This window comes from Canis lupus (assembly GCF_048164855.1).
Source record: "Canis lupus baileyi chromosome 15 unlocalized genomic scaffold, mCanLup2.hap1 SUPER_15_unloc_2, whole genome shotgun sequence".
In the NCBI taxonomy this organism is placed as follows: domain Eukaryota; kingdom Metazoa; phylum Chordata; class Mammalia; order Carnivora; family Canidae; genus Canis; species Canis lupus.
This window is the reverse complement of record NW_027326421.1, coordinates 241,078-262,615: the sequence shown is the minus strand read 5'-3', so window position 1 is coordinate 262,615 and position 21,538 is coordinate 241,078. Positions and strand designations below refer to the sequence as shown.

Sequence of the window (21,538 nt, the reverse complement as noted above, 5' to 3'; positions counted from 1 at the left end):
AACTGGGCCACCCAGGTGCCCCAAATCTAATTTGTTCCTTATTCTCTAGTTTCCTAAAGTGGAAGCTTAGATTATTGATTTTAGGTCATTCTTCTTTTCTAACATTTGTGTTCAATGCTATAAATTTCCCTTGAAACACTGCTGTTGCTACATCTCACAAGTTTCAATAAGCTGTATTTTCCTTTTCATTTATTTTGAAGTATCTAAAAATTTCTCTTAAGATTTCTTTGATTTATGTGTTATTTAGAAATGTATTGTTTAATCTCCAAGCACTTGAGAGGTTTTCCAGTTATCTTTCTGTTATTAGTTTCTAGTTTAATTCCATTGTGGTCAGAGAGCATACTTTGTGTAATTTCTATTCATTTAAGATTGTTAAGGTATGTTTTATGGCCCAGAATGTGATTTTTTTTTTTTTTTAGATTTTAGTTATTTATTTGAGAGAGAGAGTGTGAGTGCACAAAAGAGAGAGAGAGAGTATGAGCAGAGGGAGGGGCAGAGGGGGAGAGAGAAGTAAATTCACTACTGGGCAGGGAGCCCAACACAGAACTCAATCCCAGGACCCTAGAATCCTGACCTGAGCTGAAGGCAGATGCTTAACCAACTGAGGCACCCAGGTGCCCCTAGAATGTGATTTCTCTGGGTGAATATTCCATGTGAGCTTGTAAAGTATGTGTACTCTTCTATTTTTAGATGACATAGTCTATAGACATTAATTAGATCCAGGTGTTTGACGGTGCTGTTCAGATTAATTATATCCTTACTGATTTTCTATCTTCTCCATCTGTTCACTTCTGATAAAGGGATGTTGAAGTCTCCAAATATAATAGTGGATTTATCTATTTCTCCTTGCAGCTCTATCAGCTTTTACAACATGTATTTTGTGGCTTTTTTGGTTAAAAACTTTAGTCTAACTGTTGTTAGGTACACACATATCAGGAATTAAGTTTTCTTAGAGAATTGACTCCTCTACTATTATAAAATGCTTTCTTTGCTCTCAAGTCCACTTTGTCTGATATAGAATATTTGTGAGAGTATATACATATTAGAAAAAAAATCCAGAAACAACCAAATGCCATTGACAGAAGGATAAATGATTTGTAGTGTATTTATACAATGGAACAGTACACCTAAATGAAAATGAGTGAATAACAGCTACACAAAACAACTTGCACAAATCTCATAATAGAATATTGACTGACCAAAACAGTCCTAGAAAACAACAAATAGGGATCCCTGTGTGGCTCAGTGGTTTAGGGCCTGCCTTTGGCCCATGGCATGATCCTGGAGACCTGGGATCAAGTCCCACATCAGGCTCCCTGTGTGGAGCCTGCTTCTCCTTCTGCCTGTCTCTGCTTCTCTCTCTCTCTCATAAATAAATAAAATCTTAAAAAAAAAAAAAACAAATAGTAAGATATCTTTTCTATGAAGTTCAAAAGTCATCAGAACTAAAATGTGTATTGCTTGGCACAGATATTCTACATTTCATGGGTTGTAAGATGCAAGCTGAGGAAAAATTTTTGAAAGAGAAACACTGGAATGACAAACCAGAAATGAATAAAAATAGTTCCCTCTAGTGGAGATGGTGGTAGTTTGGAATCCTGGTGAAAGGTTTTGGAATAAAAGCAAATCCATGAGTATATATGTTTTACATAATTGCCACCTTGAAAGTACGTATTTTTCATGTTTGAAAAAAATTAGATCATAAAAGGAAAAAAGGAAGCCTTAAAAATAGAAAAAAAGGAAACAAATGAACTTGAACATATGTCCACTTGATAACATGATCTCAGAGAAAAAAAGAATTATTCCAAGTGAGCTTTGAACACAGAACTCTGTTCATCTTTAGTGAGATATAGATTAAGGATTTTTAAAAAAGAATGAATTTGGGAACTGCAAATGAACCTTTTCCCTCTGTTAATAGTTTTATTTTTGGGAGTGATACTGGTATTGTAATTTTGAAAGTATTTTATGTTTTTTTAAGATAAAGCAAGTCAGTGAATATCTTAAAGTTATTAGGAACCAAGATTTTTAGTGTTGAAGAACTATAAATACAAAATCATGCCAAATCATGTTAAATCTGAGTTGGATATTACCAATATAAATTCAAGTTAAAATATATACATATATTCTGCATACTGAAAGAATTTAAAAGCAAGACATTCCAGCAGTGAAACTTGCTGGAGCTCAGATTTATGTATTTACATACTTTTCTCCACTCTAGGGAATTAGGGCTCTTCGGAGAAATGGTTGAATATGGACCAGGGCTGGGAAAGGATAAGGTGGGCTCATCATTTCTGGATGTACCAAAGAGAAGCAAGCATCAAAGACTATTGGGGTGATATCAAAGACACAGAGGGGGGCAGCCCAGGTGGCCCAGGGGTTTAGCACCGCCTTCAGTCCAGGGCATGATCCTGGAGACCCAGGATCGAGTCCCATGTCGGGCTCCCTGCATGGAGCCTGCTTCTCCCTCTGCCTGTGTCTCTGCCTCTCTCTCTCTCTCTCTCTCGGTCTCTCATGAATAAATAAATAAAATCTTAAAAAAAAAAAAAGACACAGAAGTCAACTTGCTCAAGCTGCCACTGGTAAAATTTGGGGCAATTTGATTATCAAAAAGATTAGTGATTATAAAAACTTTGAAGAAATACAACTTTACAAGTCCAAAGTTACAAAGTTATTAGAAAAGAGTAGGGGGGGTGACTGGGTGATGGGCACTGAGAGGGGCACTTGATGGGATGAGCACTGGGTGTATTCTATGTGTTGACAAGTTGAACACCAATAAAAATAAATTTATATAAAAAAATAAAAACTATCAAAAAAGAAAAAAAAAGAAAGAAAAAAGAAAAAAAGAGCAGAAAAGATTTACAGATGACCATTGCAGACAATTATTATATAAGATACAACAGAAATTAGTAGTTAAAGAAAGATAATTAAATTCTCATTCTGCCTTTGGCAAGGAACGACAGTTTATGTCCACTTGATGAGAGATGACTCTTCTTGATGGAGGATGCAGGTGATTCATATAAGAATTACAATAGAACCATTTAGAAACTCCCATTAAATAATCAATTTGGGTGAATATCACAGTGCTTGTGAAACCTCTACTTCAAAATATATTGGGCAACAAGATAATTTGCACTGTGCCAAAATATCAACCCAGGGAGAAGTTTATATCAATGTGACCTAGGAACTACCATTAAAAAAAAAAAAAGATTTTATTTATTTATTTTAGAGACATAGGAGAGAGAGCACAAGTGTGTGAAGGGCAGAGGGGGAGGGAGAGACAAGTAGACTCTGCACTGAGCACAGGGCCCGATGTGGGGCTTGATCTCAAGACCCTGAGATCATGACCTGTGCCAAAATCAAGAGTCAGATGCTTAACTGACTGAGCCACCCAGGCACCCCTAGGAACTACCTACCATCTTAATGAAATAATCAAACTTGGTGTGTACTAATACATGCTTTGTTTTGTTTATTTTTTTATTTTATATATAGAGAGAGCACAAGCAGGGGGAGAGGGAGATGGAGAAGCAGACTCCCTATTGAGCAGGGAGCCCAACGCAGGGCTCCATCCTAGGACTCCCGGATTATGACCCCAGCCAAAGGCAGACTCTTCCAGGTGCCCCTCTCATTGTTAAGCAAGGATAAGGGAGAAGTTGTATAATATAATCCCATCTTTTCAGAAAAAAAAAATACCCCGTATATACATTTTTACAAATATGAGCATGTGTGTGTGGGGTATGTGTGTATGTGTGCATGTGATTGTGTTTGGATAAGCAAGTGTGAATCTGAATAAAGAAATTTACACACAGGTTGTTAATAAGGATACCTGAAAGGCAAGAGATGGTGATGTTAGTGAGGGAGGAGAAAAAAGAGAATGGAAAAAGATGTATTTTCTAGAAAAGTATTAAATTTTATTATATAAGCTAAACAAAATCTCTAGATCAATGAGATAATGGCAATAATCTAAATTAATTAATTTACCCAATGCCTTGACTTTTAAATAATTTTAAAACTTAATTTTTCTCAATGTTACATTAAGATTAAATAGAGGCTTGGGAGATATACAAAAGACTCAAATCAGGTTTGTAGATGTCTGAGATGAAGAATTCACTGGATGAAGTTAATAATAGATTAGACATTTCAGAAGAAAAAGTCAGTAAATTCAAAGCCATAGAGGAAGAAACTGTTGAATGTGAAACAAAAAATAAAAGGAATTTTAAAAATAAAAATAAGACTGGTGAGCTGTGGGACATCAGTCACCCTAATATATGGGTAACTGGATTTGTTGATGGAGGGGAGAGAAATGAAATGATAAATAGTTGAAGAAATAATGGCCAACCTGTTCTAAATTTAAATAAAACTGGGAATCTATATATCCAAGAAGTTTAACAGACTCTAAGCACAATGATAATGAAAGGAGGACATAACAACCCTAAACATTTGTGCATCTACTAAGAGAGCTTCAAAATACATAAGGCAAAAAACTGATAGTCAGCAAAGATAAACTGACAAATCCACAGTTACAGTCTTGGTCTCAAAACTCTTCATTCAGTAATCGACAGCACACTTAGAAAATTGCCAAGGATAATGGCAGACTTGAACAACACTATCGATCAACCAACTTGACCTAATTAATGATACAACAAAAAAGAACATACATGCTTCTCAAATACACATGGAACATTCACCAAGATGCCATTCATTAAGTGGAGATGAGGTCATACTATGTAGAGTGGATCCTTAATCCATTATGACCGGTGTTCATAGAGAAGAGAAGACACATAGAGAGACACATATGATGAAAGAGGAGGAAACCAAGTAGATACAAATCATGAAGGGCATTGAATATTTGATTATAAATTCTAGCTGACATTTATAGAATACAACATCCAACTATTGCAGAACACAGGCTTTTCGTGTGTACATGGAACATTCACCAAAATAAGCCATGTCTCAAAAAATCTCAAAAGATTGAAATACTACACAATAAGTTCTCTGATTGCAATGGAATTAAACTAAAAATCAACAACTAAAAGATAACCCAGAAATTTCCAACGTATTTGGAAATGAAGAGTAACCTGTAGGTAAAAGGAAAATTTACAATGGATCTTAGATGGTATTTGAACTAAACAGTGAACACAAAACATATCAAAATATATAGGATGCGGTTAAAGCAGTATTAATAGGAGAATGTATAACTCTAAGACATTTATTGAAAAGAAGAAAGATCTCAAATTAATGATGCAAGTTTCTTCTCAAGAAGGAGGGTTTTCAGTATTAGAGCAATTGGATGACTGTATGGACAAAGACAACCTTGATCTTTGCCTCACATCATGCAGAAAAATTTATTTTGAGATGGATTATAGACCTATAGGTAGAAGGTAGAATTATAAAGCTTTTAGGAATAATAGGACACAAAAAGCACTAACCCTAAATAAAACATTTACAGAATGGACTTAATTGAAACGTAAAATTTCTACTCATCACAAGTCACCATTAAGTACATGAAAAGGGAAACCGCACAGTAGGAGAAAATAGAAACATTACTTGTTACAATACAATTCATGTATTTGACAAAGGATTTATATGCAGAATATAAGGATTCCCATATATCAGTAATAAGAAAGATAAACATCCCAATTAAAAATGGACAAAAACTTGAAAAGGAACTTCATAAAGAAATATCCAGATGGTCCGTAAATGTATAAAAAGGTGTGTGACATCACTAATCATTGGGAAATACAAATGAAAACCACCAGTGCACACCCACCAGAACAAATACAATTCAGAAGACTATCAGTGGCAGGTGTGAAGACGTGGAATGCCTGAAACTCTCATATTGCTGATGAGAGTATAAAATGGTAAATTACCTTGGAAAACTGTTTAAGAGTTTCTAATCAAGCTGAACATGTACAGTAATTTCACTCCTCCAAGAGAAATGTGTGCATTTTCACAAAATAGCTTGTACGGGAATGTTTATAGAGCCTTACCTCATAGTAGCCCTCAACAGGAAACAACTCCAAATTCCATCTATAGGTGAATGGATAAACAAATAGTGCTATATACATACAATGGAATATTACTTAGCACTAAAAGGAACAAAGAATAGATACAATCGATCCTTATTATCTATGGATTCTATGTTTGAGCATTTCCCTATTTGCTGAAATGTATGTGTAAGCCTAAAAGCAATATGGCGCTCATGACCATTCATGGACATGCACAGAGTAGCAAAAACTTTGAATTGCCTGGTATGCAGGTTTCCAGTGAGGATGAATAAAGTCATGCTGTCTCTTTCTGTCTCAGCCCTCATACTATAATCACGTAGTATTTTTGTGGTCTATTTAGTTCTATGTTTGTCATATTTTTATGCTTTTTGTTGATGATTTCACTGTTCAAAATGGCCCAAGTGTAGTGCTGAAGGTTCCTAAGTGCTTCTAAGTGCAAGAAGACTGGTGTTCCTTTTGTTTTTTAAATATTTTATTTATTTATTCATGAGAGACAGAGAGAGAGAGGCAGAGACAGGCAGAGGGAGAAGCAGCCTTCATGCAGGGAGCCTGATGTGGAACTCGATCCTGGGTCTCCAGGATCACACCCTGGGCTGCAGGCAGCACTAAACCGCTGCGCCACCAGGGCTACCCAAGACTGGTGCTCCTTACAGAGAAAATACATGTGTTGGATAAACTTCTTTCAGGCACATGGCTCATATAGTGCTGTTGGCAGTGAGTTCAAAGCTAATGAATCAACAATATGTATTAAATAAGGCATCTTTAAATAGAAACACACATAAGGCAAAGTATTTGTTTTGATTTTGCTTGTTTACATGTATTAATCAGTTGACATACATATATAAATATCGGTATGTTTGTTTATATGTATCGATGAGGTGAGTTAAGACTGAGACTCACAGGAATCTACTGCTGTATTTCCCCTATAAGTGATTTCTCCCAGAAGCAATGGCCCAGTATGCACTAATTCAGTGTTTGTGGAGAATTTATAAAACACCATTACTGGGAACAACTAAAGATTAACTACATGCAACAACATGGGTGAAACTTATAGATACTGTGAACCATACACAAAAGGGTATGAACTATAGGATTCCATTTATATGATGTGTAAGAATAGCGAATCTAGTGGAAGTTGGAAAAATGATGGTGGGGAAGTACTGATTGGAAATAGTATAAGGACATTCTTTGGGTTAATGGAAATGTTTATATCCTGACGTGGGAGGTGCAAATTAAGATAGAATGCGAGAACCGGTTCTATTTAATAACTGCTTCCAACCCATCACTTCTAGGTTTGCTAGCTGCAATGTTCTACAGCCACATGGTGGCAGTGTTGTAGAACTGACCAAAATTCTCCCTGAAACAAGTTCCTGTTCTCTCTAGTTCAGGTCTTTAGTTTCAGGTTGTCTTCCACTCTCCTTTAAGTGATTTATGGCCTCTTTTGTGACACAGCGTGAACAATATCCTAAGGTGAGGACCTCACATTGGTCAGAGGCAAAGCTGTGGTATGACAAAGAATATCCTTATAGCCCATGTTCCTTCCCTGGTCCTTCATGCCACTTCAGCTCCCTTCCTAAGGTCTACTTCTTGGGCACCTGAGGCTCTTAGGCTGTCAAATTCGATGACCTGAGCCTAATTTGCCTTTACTGGGAACAGGGCATTTACAGGAAAATTCAAAAGATAAAGGCGTATCATCCCCCTGTTATGTAATTTATGTTTCCAGAAGTAAAGTTTGGAAATGGGTTAAATGCTTGTCAATTGGGACCAACAAAAAGTGCTTTATTCTGTTTAAGCCAGGACAATAGGTACAAAATGGAGTTGCTTATGCTAAGCTCCATATCACCCAAACCAAGATGTAATGTAAGTACAGTTTTAGGGCTCCCAGAAATGGAACCAATCAAGAATCAGCTGACCAGCACTGGTTAGGTAATTTGTCTGATAGACCCCTGCCATCTCCCAAAGGACAGTAAGCTTGCATAATTAATGGGCTTTTTTGCTTTGTAAACTTCCTTGTTCCTGCTCCATTCTGCCTATGCAAATCTTTCACTTTCTGTTGCCACTTGGAGTTCTTTTGTAGTTGCTAAATTGGATGCTGCCCAATTCAATCAGTGTTTGCTTAAATAAAGTCTTAAAGTGTTTAGTATGTCTCAGTTTATCTTTTAATGATCCTTTTTCAGTCATCATGAACAAGAATGCACTAGATCTATATTGGAGGACTTTAGGGATTTTCAAGCTCTGTTGTTACATAAGAAAAGCAAAATGCAGGGAAGTGTACAAGCTCAACAATGATTGAGCTTCCCTGTATGTGTATTTGTATAGGATTATACAGACATAAAGAAAAGTGGGGAGGGCAGCCCGGGTGGCTCAGCAGATTAGCCCTGCCTTCACCCCGTTGGGCTCCCTGCATGGAGCCTGCTTCTCCCTCTGCCTGTGTCTCTGCCTCTCTCTCTCTGTGTCTCTATGAATAAATAAATAAAATCTTAAAGAGAAAAGAAAAGTGTGGAAAGGTACATACCAGGCTGTTAATACTGTTTACTTGGGATGAGATGGGAGTACCAGGAAAATCAGTTAAAAAGACCTTCACCAAAAAGACTCAGGTTAACAACAGCATGGATAATACTTTAATTCCATTTACCTGAATTATATATTCTGTGTGGATGTGTGTGTGTACACACACATATATATACATCAATCTATGTATAAATAAATCTAGTTTTTCTTTTCTTTTTAAAGATTTTATTTTTATTTATTCATGAGAATACACAGAGAGGAGAGAGAGGCAGAGACACAGGCAGAGGGAGAAGCAGGGAACCCGATGCGGGACTTGATCCGGGGTCCCCAGGATCATGCCCTGGGCTGAAGGTGGCGCTAAACCGCTGAGCCACCCGGGCTGCCCAAATCTAGCTTTTCTTGTTTTCTGCCTTTTATACTATGTCTAGACCTTGCCCACACTAAAATTATAAAAGTATTTTATTGCTGTTTCTTCTGGATAGCTTTGCCTTATTTTATACTTTTGTCCTTAGTCCATCTGAAATTTATTTCCATATAAGTTGTGTGGTAGAGATTGAATAAAATTTTATTTTCTAAGTCAGTTGCCTGAGAAGATATCCTCTTTTTTTTTTTTTTTAAGATTTATTTATCTATTCATGAGAGACACAGGCTGAGAGAGAGCGAGGCAGAGACATAGGCAGAGGGAGAAGCAGGCTCCTCACAGGGACCCTGATGTGGAACTTGATCCTGGATCCCAGGATCACGAGCTGAGCTGAAGGCAGACGCCCAACTGCTGAGCCACCCAGGCGTCCCTATCCTCTAACTTTCTAAAAGGAGCTGTAGCATATTGGCAGGCTGAGTCTCAGTGGCAAAACAGTGTTGAGTATGGATTCAGAACATGATTGTGAAGCTGCCTTATGGCACTGGAAGGGTAGGGATCAAGATCTCTGAAGACAGCAATGGTAGGGCAGGGCCAGTGTGACATTTGGCTGTAGCTGCTCGCACCTGGGCGACCCCTATTGTTCATGGAGGCTCCTACCATCTCTGATCTTCCCAAGATGGGTAGAGGTTAAGAGATTTTTTAAATTATATTTTCAGTATTATTTTTACTAGTTTTCTCTCTAGGTCTTTATAGTCCCTTTTCTCAGAAATTGAGAGAAAGTGACATGTTTCCTTGGCTTCAGGCAGAGTGGCCCACTTCAGTGGCTATTCTCTATTAGCAAGCAATCATATCTATAGCCAAGGCTGTTACGACTTCCAGCCCTTTCCATCTCACTATCTGGCCAAGGCAACTTCTCAGAAGTCAGAAACAGTAATGCTTACCTCCTCCTTTTGTTTGATTCTTTATCTCAGTGCTCAGAGTTTTCATTACCATTTATTTCAGGATCCCCCAGGGCTGAAAGGACTCGAGAGTCTACCTTATAACACTGGATCTCCTAGAGAGAGATTGCAGATTCTCCCAGACATCTTCTATCCTCTTTGCTCTACAGGTAAGAGAGAAAAATGAGTGTGATACCATTTCTGGCTAAATAACGATAATGTTTTAATAATAAATTTATTTTTTATCGGTGTTCAATTTGCCAACATACAGAATAACACCCAGTGCTCATCCCGTCAAGTGCCCCCCTCAGTGCCCATCACCCAGTCACCCCCACCCCCGCCCTCCTCTCCTTCCACCTCCCCTAGTTCGTTTCCCAGAGTTAGGAGTCTTTATGTTCTGTCTCCCTTTCTGATATTTCCTACCCATTTCTTCTCCCTTCCCTTCTATTCCCTTTCACTATTATTTATATTCCCCAAATGAATGAGAACATATAATGTTTGTCCTTGTCTGATTGACTCATTTCATTCAGCATAATACCCTCCAGTTCTATCCATGTTGAAGCAAATGGTGGGTATTTGTCATTTCTAATGGCTGAGGAATATTCCATTGTATACATAAACCACATCTTCTTTTTTTTAATAAATTAATTTTTTATTGGTGTTCAATTTACCAACATACAGAGTAACACCCAGTGCTCATCCCGTCAAGTGTCCCCCTCAGTGCCTGTCACCCATTCACCCCCAACCCCCGCCCTCCTCCCCTTCCACCACCCCTAGTTCGTTTCTCAGAGTTAGGAGTCTTTATGTTCTGTCTCCCTTTCTGATATTTCCCACACATTTCTTCTCCCTTCCCTTCCATTCCCTTTCACTATTATTTATATTCCCCAAATGAATGAGAACATGCACTGTTTGTCCTTGTCCGATTGACTTACTTCACTCAGCATAATACCCTCCAGTTCCATCACGTTGAAGCAAATGGTGGGTATTTGTCGTTTCTAATGGCTGAGGAATATTCCATTGTATACAAAAACCACATCTTCTTTATCCATTCATCTTTTGATGGACACCGAGTCTCCTTCCACAGTTTGGCTATTGTGGACATTGCTGCTAGAAACATTGAGGTGCAGGTGTCCCGGCGTTTCATTGCATCTGAATCTTTGGGGCAAATCCCCAACAGTGCAATTGCTGGGTCGTAGGGCAGGTATATTTTTAACTCTTTGAGGAACCTCAACAGTTTTCCAGAGTGGCTGCACCAGTTCACATTCCCACCAACAGTGCAAGAGGGTCCCCCTTTCTCCACATCCTCTCCAACATTTGTGGTTTCCTGCCTTGTTAATGTCTCCCATTCTCACTGGTGTGAGGTGGGATCTCATTGTGGTTTTGATTTGTATTTCCCTGATGGCCAGTGATGTGGAGCATTTTCTCATGTGCATGTTGGCCGTGTCTATGTCTTCCTCTGTGAGATTTCTGTTCATGTCTTTTGCCCATTTCATGATTGGATTGTTTGTTTCTTTGGTGTTGAGTTTAAGAAGTTCTTTATAGATCTTGGAAACTAGCCCTTCATCTGATACGTCCTTTGCAAATATCTTCTCACATTCAGTAGGTTGTCTTTTAGTTTTGTTGACTTTATCCTTTGCTGTGCAAAAGCTTCTTATCTTGATGAAGTCCCAATAGTTCGCTTTTGCTTTTGTTTCTTTTGCCTTCATGGATGTATCTTGCAAGAAGTTACTGTGGCCGAGTTCAAAAAGGGTGTTGCCTGTGTTCTCCTCTAGGATTTTGATGGAATCTTGTCTCACATTTAGATCTTTCATCCATTTTGAGTTTATCTTTGTGTATGGTGCAAGAGAGTGGTCTAGTTTCATTCTTCTGCATGTGGATGTCCAATTTTCCCAGCACCATTTATTGAAGAGACTGTCTTTCTTCCAGTGGATAGTCTTTCCTCCTTTATCGAATATTAGTTGACCATAAAGTTCAGGGTCCACTTCTGGGTTTAAATAATGATAATTTAAAGAAATTCCTGGGAATGTCTTTTGTTATGCCAAAAAGCTGGGACTCTCCTTTGTTATACCAAAGACAGAACAAGAAAAATTAAAAGAAGGAATGTCAAGTGATAGTAAAGATTTGATTTCATTCCAAACTAGAATCAGAATATAAAACATGTTTAAAAAAGGGATATCTGAGTGGCTCAGTGGTTGAGCATCTGCCTTCGGCTCAGGGTGTGATCCCAGGGCCCTGGGATCAAGGCCTGCCTCAGGCTCCTTGTATGAAGCCTGCTTCTCCCTCTGCCTACGTCTCTACCTCTCTCTGGTGTCTCTCATGAAAAAAAATATTAAAGAAACATTAAAATAGAAAGAAAACTCTCAACGGATGGTAGAAAGCCATTTTTGTTGTTATAGAACAAAATAGACAGGTGCATCTTTAGAATCCATTAAAACAATGTTGAGGGGGGAGGAGCAAGATGGTGGAAGAGCAGGGTCTCCAAATCACCTGTCTCCACCAAACTACCTAGAAAACCTTCAAATTATCCTGAAAATCTATGAATTCGGCCTGAGATTTAAAGAGAGACCAGCTGGAATGCAACAGTGAGAAGAGTTCGCGCTTCTATCAAGGTAGGAAGACGGGGAAAAATAAAGACACAAAGGCCTCCAAGGGGGAGGGGCCCCGCGAGGAGCCGGGCTGAGGCCGGGGCGAGTGTCCCCAGGACAGGAGAGCCCCGTCCCGGAGGAGCAGGAGCTGCACCGACCTTCCCGGGCGGAAAGGGGCTCGCGGGGAGTTGGAGCAAGACCCAGGAGGGCGAGGATCTCCTCGGGCTCCCGGGGACACTAACAGAGCAACTGCGCCCCGGGAGAGTGCGCCGAGCTCCCTAAGGGCTGCAGCGCGCACGGCGGGACCCGGAGCAGCTGAAGGGGCTCGGGCGGCGGCTCCGCGGAGGGGGCTGCGCGGCCCCGGGAGCAGCTCGGAGGGGCTCGAGCAGAGGAAGAGGCTCCGTGCGGAGGGGGCTGCGCGGTTCCAGGAGCAGCTCAGAGGGGCTCGGGCGGCAGCTCCGCGGAGGGGGCTGCGCGGCCCCGGGAGCAGCTCGGCCGGGCTCGAGCAGAGGAAGAGGCTCCGTGCGGAGGGGGCTGCGCGGTTCCAGGAGCAGCTCGGAGGGGCTTGGGCGGCAGCTCCGCGGAGGGGGCTGCGCGGCCCGGGAGCGCGAATCCAACAGCGCAGGCTCCGGAGCACAGGGCGCCGGGACACAGCCCAGGACCCGGCCTCCCCCCGGGACAGGCAGAGGCCGGGAGGGCCCAGGACAGCGAGGACGCTCCTGCCCCAGCTGAGCACATCAGCGGCCCCGCCCCGGAGCCTCCAGGCCCTGCAGACGGAGAGCTCCGGGGTTACTGCGGGGGCTGAATCCAGGTTTCCAGAGCTGCCCCGCCACTGGGGCTGTTCCTCCTGCGGCCTCACGGGGTAAACAACCCCCACTGAGACCTGCACCAGGCAGGGGCACAGCAGCTCCCCCAACTGCTAACACCTGAAAATCAGCACAACAGGCCCCTCCCCCAGAACACCAGCTAGACTGACAACTTCCAGGAGAAGCCAAGGGACTTAAAGAACACAGAATCAGAAGATACTCCCTGGTGGTTCTTTTTTTGTTTGTTTGTTTTTGTTTTTGTTTTGTTTTGCTTTTTGATTTGTTTCCTTCCCCCACCCCCTTTTTTTCTCCTTTCTTTTTCTTTCTCTTTTTCTTCTTCTTTTTTTTTTTTTTTCGTTTTTTCTTTTTCTTCCCTTTTTTTTTTCTCTTTCTCTTTTCTTTCCTTCTTTCTCTCCTCTCTTTTTCTCTTTTTCCCAATACAACTTGCTTTTGGCCACTCTGCACTGAGCAAAATGACTAGAAGGAAAACCTCACCTCAAAAGAAAGAATCAGAAACAGTCCTCTCTCCCACAGAGTTACAAAATCTGGATTACAATTCAATGTCAGAAAGCCAATTCAGAAGCACTATTATACAGCTACTTGTGGCTCTAGAAAAAAGTATAAAGGACTCAAGAGACTTCATGACTGCAGAATTTAGAGCTAATCAGGCAGAAATTAAAAACCAATTGAATGAGATGCAATCCAAACTAGAAGTCCTAACGACGAGGGTTAACGAGGTGGAAGAACGAGTGAGTGACCTAGAAGACAAGTTGACAGCAAAGAGGGAAACTGAGGAAAAAAGAGACAAACAATTAAAAGACCATGAAGATAGATTAAGGGAAATAAACGACAGCCTGAGGAAGAAAAACCTACGTTTAATTGGGGTTCCCGAGGGCGCCGAAAGGGACAGAGGGCCAGAATATGTATTTGAACAAATTCTAGCTGAAAACTTTCCTAATCTGGGAAGGGAAACAGGCATTCAGATCCAGGAAATAGAGAGATCCCCCCCTAAAATCAATAAAAACCGTTCAACACCTCGACATTTAATTGTGAAGCTTGCAAATTCCAAAGATAAGGAGAAGATCCTTAAAGCAGCAAGAGACAAGAAATCCCTGACTTTTATGGGGAGGAGTATTAGGGTAACAGCAGACCTCTCCACAGAGACCTGGCAGGCCAGAAAGGGCTGGCAGGATATATTCAGGGTCCTGAATGAAAAGAACATGCAACCAAGAATACTTTATCCAGCAAGGCTCTCATTCAAAATGGAAGGAGAGATAAAGAGCTTCCAAGACAGGCAGCAACTAAAAGAATATGTGACCTCCAAACCAGCTCTGCAAGAAATTTTAAGGGGGCCTCTTAAAATTCCCCTTTAAGAAGAAGTTCAGTGGAACAGTCCACAAAAACAAAGACTGAATAGATATCATGATGACACTAAACTCATATCTCTCAATAGTAACTCTGAATGTGAACGGGCTTAATGACCCCATCAAAAGGCGCAGGGTTTCAGACTGGATAAAAAAGCAGGACCCATCTATTTGCTGTCTACAAGAGACTCATTTTAGACAGAAGGACACCTACAGCCTGAAAATAAAAGGTTGGAGAACCATTTACCATTCGAATGGTCCTCAAAAGAAAGCAGGGGTAGCCATCCTTATATCAGATAAACTAAAATTTACCCCAAAGACTGTAGTGAGAGATGAAGAGGGACACTATATCATACTTAAAGGATCTATTCAACAAGAGGACTTAACAATCCTCAATATATATGCTCCGAATGTGGGAGCTGCCAAATATATAAATCGATTATTAACCAAAGTGAAGAAATACTTAGATAATAATACACTTATACTTGGTGACTTCAATCTAGCTCTTTCTATACTCGATAGGTCTTCTAAGCAAAACATCTCCAAAGAAACGAGAGCTTTAAATGATACACTGGACCAGATGGATTTCACAGATATCTACAGAACTTTACATCCAAACTCAACTGAATACACATTCTTCTCAAGCGCACATGGAACTTTCTCCAGAATAGACCACATATTGGGTCACAAATCGGGTCTGAACCGATACCAAAAGATTGGGATTGTCCCCTGCATATTCTCGGACCATAATGCCTTGAAATTAGAACTAAATCACAACAAGAAGTTTGGAAGGACCTCAAACACGTGGAGGTTAAGGACCATCCTGCTAAAAGATAAAAGGGTCAACCAGGAAATTAAGGAAGAATTAAAAAGATTCATGGAAACTAATGAGAATGAAGATACAACCGTTCAAAATCTTTGGGATGCAGCAAAAGCAGTCCTAAGGGGGAAATACATCGCAATACAAGCATCCATTCAAAAACTGGAAAGAACTCAAATACAAAAGCTAACCTTACACATAAAGGAGCTAGAGAAAAAACAGCAAATAGATCCTACACCCAAGAGAAGAAGGGAGCTAATAAAGATTCGAGCAGAACTCAACGAAATCGAGACCAGAAGAACTGTGGAACAGATCAACAGAACCAGGAGTTGGTTCTTTGAAAGAATTAATAAGATAGATAAACCATTAGCCAGCCTTATTAAAAAGAAGAGAGAGAAGACTCAAATTAATAAAATCATGAATGAGAAAGGAGAGATCACTACCAACACCAAGGAAATACAAACGATTTTAAAAACCTATTATGAACAGCTATACGCCAATAAATTAGGCAATCTAGAAGAAATGGACGCATTCCTGGAAAGCCACAAACTACCAAAACTGGAACAGGAAGAAATAGAAAACCTGAACAGGCCAATAACCAGGGAGGAAATTGAAGCAGTCATCAAAAACCTCCCAAGACACAAGAGTCCAGGGCCAGATGGCTTCCCAGGAGAATTTTATCAAACGTTTAAAGAAGAAATCATACCTATTCTCCTAAAGCTGTTTGGAAAGATAGAAAGAGATGGAGTACTTCCAAATTCGTTCTATGAAGCCAGCATCACCTTAATTCCAAAGCCAGACAAAGACCCCGCCAAAAAGGAGAATTACAGACCAATATCCCTGATGAACATGGATGCAAAAATTCTCAACAAGATACTGGCCAATAGGATCCAACAGTACATTAAGAAAATTATTCACCATGACCAAGTAGGATTTATCCCTGGGACACAAGGCTGGTTCAACACCCGTAAAACAATCAATGTGATTCATCATATCAGCAAGAGAAAAACCAAGAACCATATGATCCTCTCATTGGATGCAGAGAAAGCATTTGACAAAATACAGCATCCATTCCTGATCAAAACTCTTCAGAGTGTAGGGATAGAGGGAACATTCCTTGACATCTTAAAAGCCATCTATGAAAAGCCCACAGCAAATATCATTCTCAATGGGGAAGCACTGGGAGCCTTTCCCCTAAGATCAGGAACAAGACAGGGATGTCCACTCTCACCACTGCTATTCAACATAGTACTGGAAGTCCTAGCCTCAGCAATCAGACAACAAAAAGACATTAAAGGCATTCAAATTGGCAAAGAAGAAGTCAAACTCTCCCTCTTCGCCGATGACATGATACTCTACATAGAAAACCCAAAAGTCTCCACCCCAAGATTGCTAGAACTCATACAGCAATTCGGTAGCGTGGCAGGATACAAAATCAATGCCCAGAAGTCAGTGGCATTTCTATACACTAACAATGAGACTGAAGAAAGAGAAATTAAGGAGTCAATCCCATTTACAATTGCACCCAAAAGCATAAGATACCTAGGAATAAACCTCACCAAAGATGTAAAGGATCTATACCCTCAAAACTATAGAACACTTCTGAAAGAAATTGAGGAAGACACAAAGAGATGGAAAAATATTCCATGCTCATGGATTGGCAGAATCAATATTGTGAAAATGTCAATGTTACCCAGGGCAATATACACGTTTAATGCAATCCCTATCAAAATACCATGGACTTTCTTCAGAGAGTTAGAACAAATTATTTTAAGATTTGTGTGGAATCAGAAAAGACCCCGAATAGCCAGGGGAATTTTAAAAAAGAAAACCATATCTGGGGGCATCACAATGCCAGATTTCAGGTTGTACTACAAAGCTGTGGTCATCAAGACAGTGTGGTACTGGCACAAAAACAGACACATAGATCAGTGGAACAGAATAGAGAATCCAGAAGTGGACCCTGAACTTTATGGGCAACTAATATTCGATAAAGGAGGAAAGACTATCCATTGGAAGAAAGACAGTCTCTTCAATAAATGGTGCTGGGAAAATTGGACATCCACATGCAGAAGAATGAAACTAGACCACTCTCTTTCACCATACACAAAGATAAACTCAAAATGGATGAAAGATCTAAATGTGAGACAAGATTCCATCAAAATCCTAGAGAAGAACACAGGCAACACCCTTTTTGAACTCGGCCATAGTAACTTCTTGCAAGATACATCCACGAAGGCAAAAGAAACAAAAGCAAAAATGAACTATTGGGACTTCATCAAGATAAGAAGCTTTTGCACAGCAAAGGATACAGTCAACAAAACTCAAAGACAACCTACAGAATGGGAGAAGATATTTGCAAATGACCTATCAGATAAAGGGCTAGTTTCCAAGATCTATAAAGAACTTATTAAACTCAACACAAAAGAAACAAACAATCCAATCATGAAATGGGCAAAAGACATGAACAGAAATCTCACAGAAGAAGACATAGACATGGCCAACATGCACATGAGAAAATGCTCTGCATCACTTGCCATCAGGGAAATACAAATCAAAACCACAATGAGATACCACCTCACACCAGTGAGAATGGGAAAAATTAACAAGGCAGGAAACAACAAATGTTGGAGAGGATGTGGAGAAAAGGGAACCCTCTTACACTGTTGGTGGGAATGTGAACTGGTGCAGCCACTCTGGAAAACTGTGTGGAGGTTCCTCAAACAGTTAAAAATATACCTGCCCTACGACCCAGCAATTGCACTGTTGGGGATTTACCCCAAAGATACAAATGCAATGAAACGCCGGGACACCTGCACCCCGATGTTTCTAGCAGCAATGGCCACGATAGCCAAACTGTGGAAGGAGCCTCGGTGTCCAACGAAAGATGAATGGATAAAGAAGATGTGGTTTATGTATACAATGGAATATTACTCAGCTATTAGAAATGACAAATACCCACCATTTGCTTCAACGTGGATGGAACTGGAGGGTATTATGCTGAGTGAAGTAAGTCAATTGGAGAAGGACAAACATTATATGTTCTCATTCATTTGGGGAATATAAATAATAGTGAAAGGGAAAATAAGGGAAGGGAGAAGAAATGTGTGGGAAATATCAGAAAGGGAGACAGAACATAAAGACTGCTAACTCTGGGAAACGAACTAGGGGTGGTAGAAGGGGAGGAGGGCAGGGGGTGGGAGTGAATGGGTGACGGGCACTGGGTGTTATTCTGTATGTTAGTAAATTGAACACCAATAAAAAAAAAAAAATAAAACAATGTTGAGACAGGATAGATGGGATCACATGGTTGGTTATAATGAGAGGAAACTGTTTAAAAGGAATGAGAAGTTCTCAAAAATGCAAATCTGATCATGTAATCACAAATGGTTCAATACAGAAAGCAAGAGGGTACTTGGAGAACTTGGTGTTTGTTGGGGAAGTACTAGGGTAAGTTCTTGAATGAATATGTATGAAAAGAAGACAGAAGAAGGGTACAAGGGCATGGCATACATCTTGAAGGGTAACAACAGGGATGTTAAATTCTAAATGTAATGAAGTTTTTTTTTTTTTTTTTAAGGCTATGGTGGTTTTACCAAAGAATCAAAGACATGTTTACAGGTATTAAAATGATCAAGAAAAGGATGTGTTTGCACTAGGAACTCATGGATTAATGTTCATGGCTTGATGGGTGTTATGGGTTGAAATGTGTCCCCCCAAAATATATGTTGAAGTCCTTCCTAAGTGCCAATAATTTAAAATAAAATCCTATTTGGAAATATGATCATTGCAGATCTACTTAGTTAAGCTAAGTTCATACTATGTAGAGTGGTCCCTTAATCCAATATGATTGTTCTTAAGAGAAGAAGAGATGAGAGAGACGTTCAGAAAGGAGAATTCCACATGAAGACACTGACACATGAGGGGAGGATGTGACAATGGAAGCAAGGATCAGAAATGAAAGAGGAAATAGTATAGCTGATACCACAGGAATACAAAAGATCATAAGAGACTGCTATGAACAGTTATATGCTAACAAATGGGACAACATAGAAGAAATGGATAAATTCTTAGACACATACAACCTGCCAAGACTAAATCATGAAAAAAGAAAAATATGAACAAATTACTAGTACAGAGATTGAATCAGTTATCAAAAATCTCCCAACAAACAAAAGTCCAGGACCAGATGGCTTCATTGCTGAATTCTATCAAACATTTAAGTAAAAATTAGTATCAATCCTTCTCAAACTTTTCCAAAAAATAGAAGAGGAGGGAACACTTCCAAACTCATTTTATGAAGCCAGCATTACCTGCCCGGATTCCAAAACCAGATAAGGGCAGCACAAAGAAAAGAAAACGACAGGCCAATATCCCTGATAAACACAGATGCATAAATCTTCAACAAAATGTTAGTAAGCCAAATCCAACAATACGTTAAAGGGATGATATATACCATAATCAGGTGGGATTTATTCCAAGGATGGTTCAACATTTATAAATCAATGTGATGTGGCACATTAACAAAATGAAGGATAAAAATCATATGATCATCTCAATAAATCAGAAAAAGCATTTGACAAAATTTAACACCCATTTATAAGAAAAAGTCTCAACAAAGTAGCTATAAAGGGGACATAACTCAACATAATAAAGTCCATAGCCAGCATCATATTCAGTGGGGGAAATCTCTAGGATCAGAAACAAGACAAGGATGCCCACTCTCACCACTTATATTAAAAATAGTACTGGAAATTCTATCCCAGGCAATTAGGCAGGAAAAAGAAAAGGCATCCAGATTAGAAGAAGTAAAATTATTGCCACTTGTAGATGACACAGTATTTTATATAGACAATCCTGAAGACTTCATTGAAAAACTGTAAGAACTAACACACAGATTAGGGAGGGGGCACGATGGTGGAGGAGTAGGGTCCCCAAGTCACCTGGCCCCACCAACTCACCTAGATAACTTTCAAATCATCCTGAAAACCACGCATTCGGCCTGAGATCTAAAGAGAGAACAGCTGGAATGCTGCAGTGAGAAGAGTTCGGGCTTCTATCAAGGTAGGAAGATGGAAAAATAAACAAATAAAAAAGCCTCCAAGGGGGAGGGGCCCCCACGAGGAGCCGGGCTAAGGCCACAGGAGAGCCCCCAGGACAGGAGAGCCCAGGCCTGGAAAAGCAGGAACTTTACCAACCGTCCTGGATGGACAGGCACTGGCAGGGAGCTCGGGCAGGATCCTGGGAGGGGCGGGGATGCCCCCAGGCTCCTGGGTCACTAACAGGGGAGGGGCAACCCGGGGGAGAGCGGGCCGCACCCCGCCACCGAGCTCCCTAAGGGGCTGGAGCAGGGCCCCGGGAGCAGCCTGGGCCGTGTAGGCCCCGGAGCCCAGGGTGCTGGGGACACAGCCCAGGATCTCGTGCTCCCCCTGGGACAGGCAGAGGCTGGGAGGCCACAGGGCAGCCAGGACGCTCCTGCCACTGGGCACCCTGAGCTGTGCAGATCAGTGCCCTGCCCCGGAGCATCCAGGCCCCTGCGCACTGGGAGCTGCAGTAGTTACTGCGGGAGCTGACTCCAGGGCTGGACAGCTGGCTGCCGCCACTGTTGTTCCTCCTCCTGGTGTCACCTTGTACCTGAGACTGAGCAGGGGCCTCACAGCTTAAACAGCTCCCACTGAGCGGTGTACCTGGTGGGGCGGGGCAGCTCCCCAGGGGCACACACCTGAGAATCAGCACAGCAGGCCCCTCCCCCAGAAGACCAGCTGGAAGGGGAAGAACAAGTTCTTGACCAAGCAGTGCTGGAAAGCGGCAGGGGAAGTCGAGGGACTTACAGTATATAGAATCAGAGGATACCCCTCATTTTTTTTTGTTTTTTGTTTTTTGTTTGTCCCCCCCCTTTCCCCTTTTCCCTTCCTTTGTCCAGTACAACTTGTTTTTAGCCACTCTGCACTGAGCAAAATGACTAGAAGGAAGAACTCACCACAAAAGAATCAGAAACAGTACTTTCTGCCACAGAGTTACAGAATTTGGATTACAATTCAATGTCAGAGAGCCAATTCAGAAGCACAATTATAAAGCTACCGGTGACTCTGGAACAAAAGCATAAAGGAATCAAGAGACTTCATGACTGCAGAATTTGGATCTAATC

General features: G+C 40.7%; 1 protein-coding gene across 1 annotated transcript in view; it reads right to left on the bottom strand.

Moving 5' to 3' along the window:
- Positions 1-9,974, bottom strand: part of LOC140629504 (aldo-keto reductase family 1 member D1-like) — a 343,573-nt gene extending 333,599 nt beyond the window's left edge. Inside the window, exon 1 of the transcript XR_012027342.1 lies at positions 9,819-9,974. The gene's annotated coding sequence lies outside the window, so the exon portion shown is untranslated. The remainder of the gene's footprint in view (positions 1-9,818) is intronic.
- Positions 9,975-21,538: the final 11,564 nt, after the last annotated feature.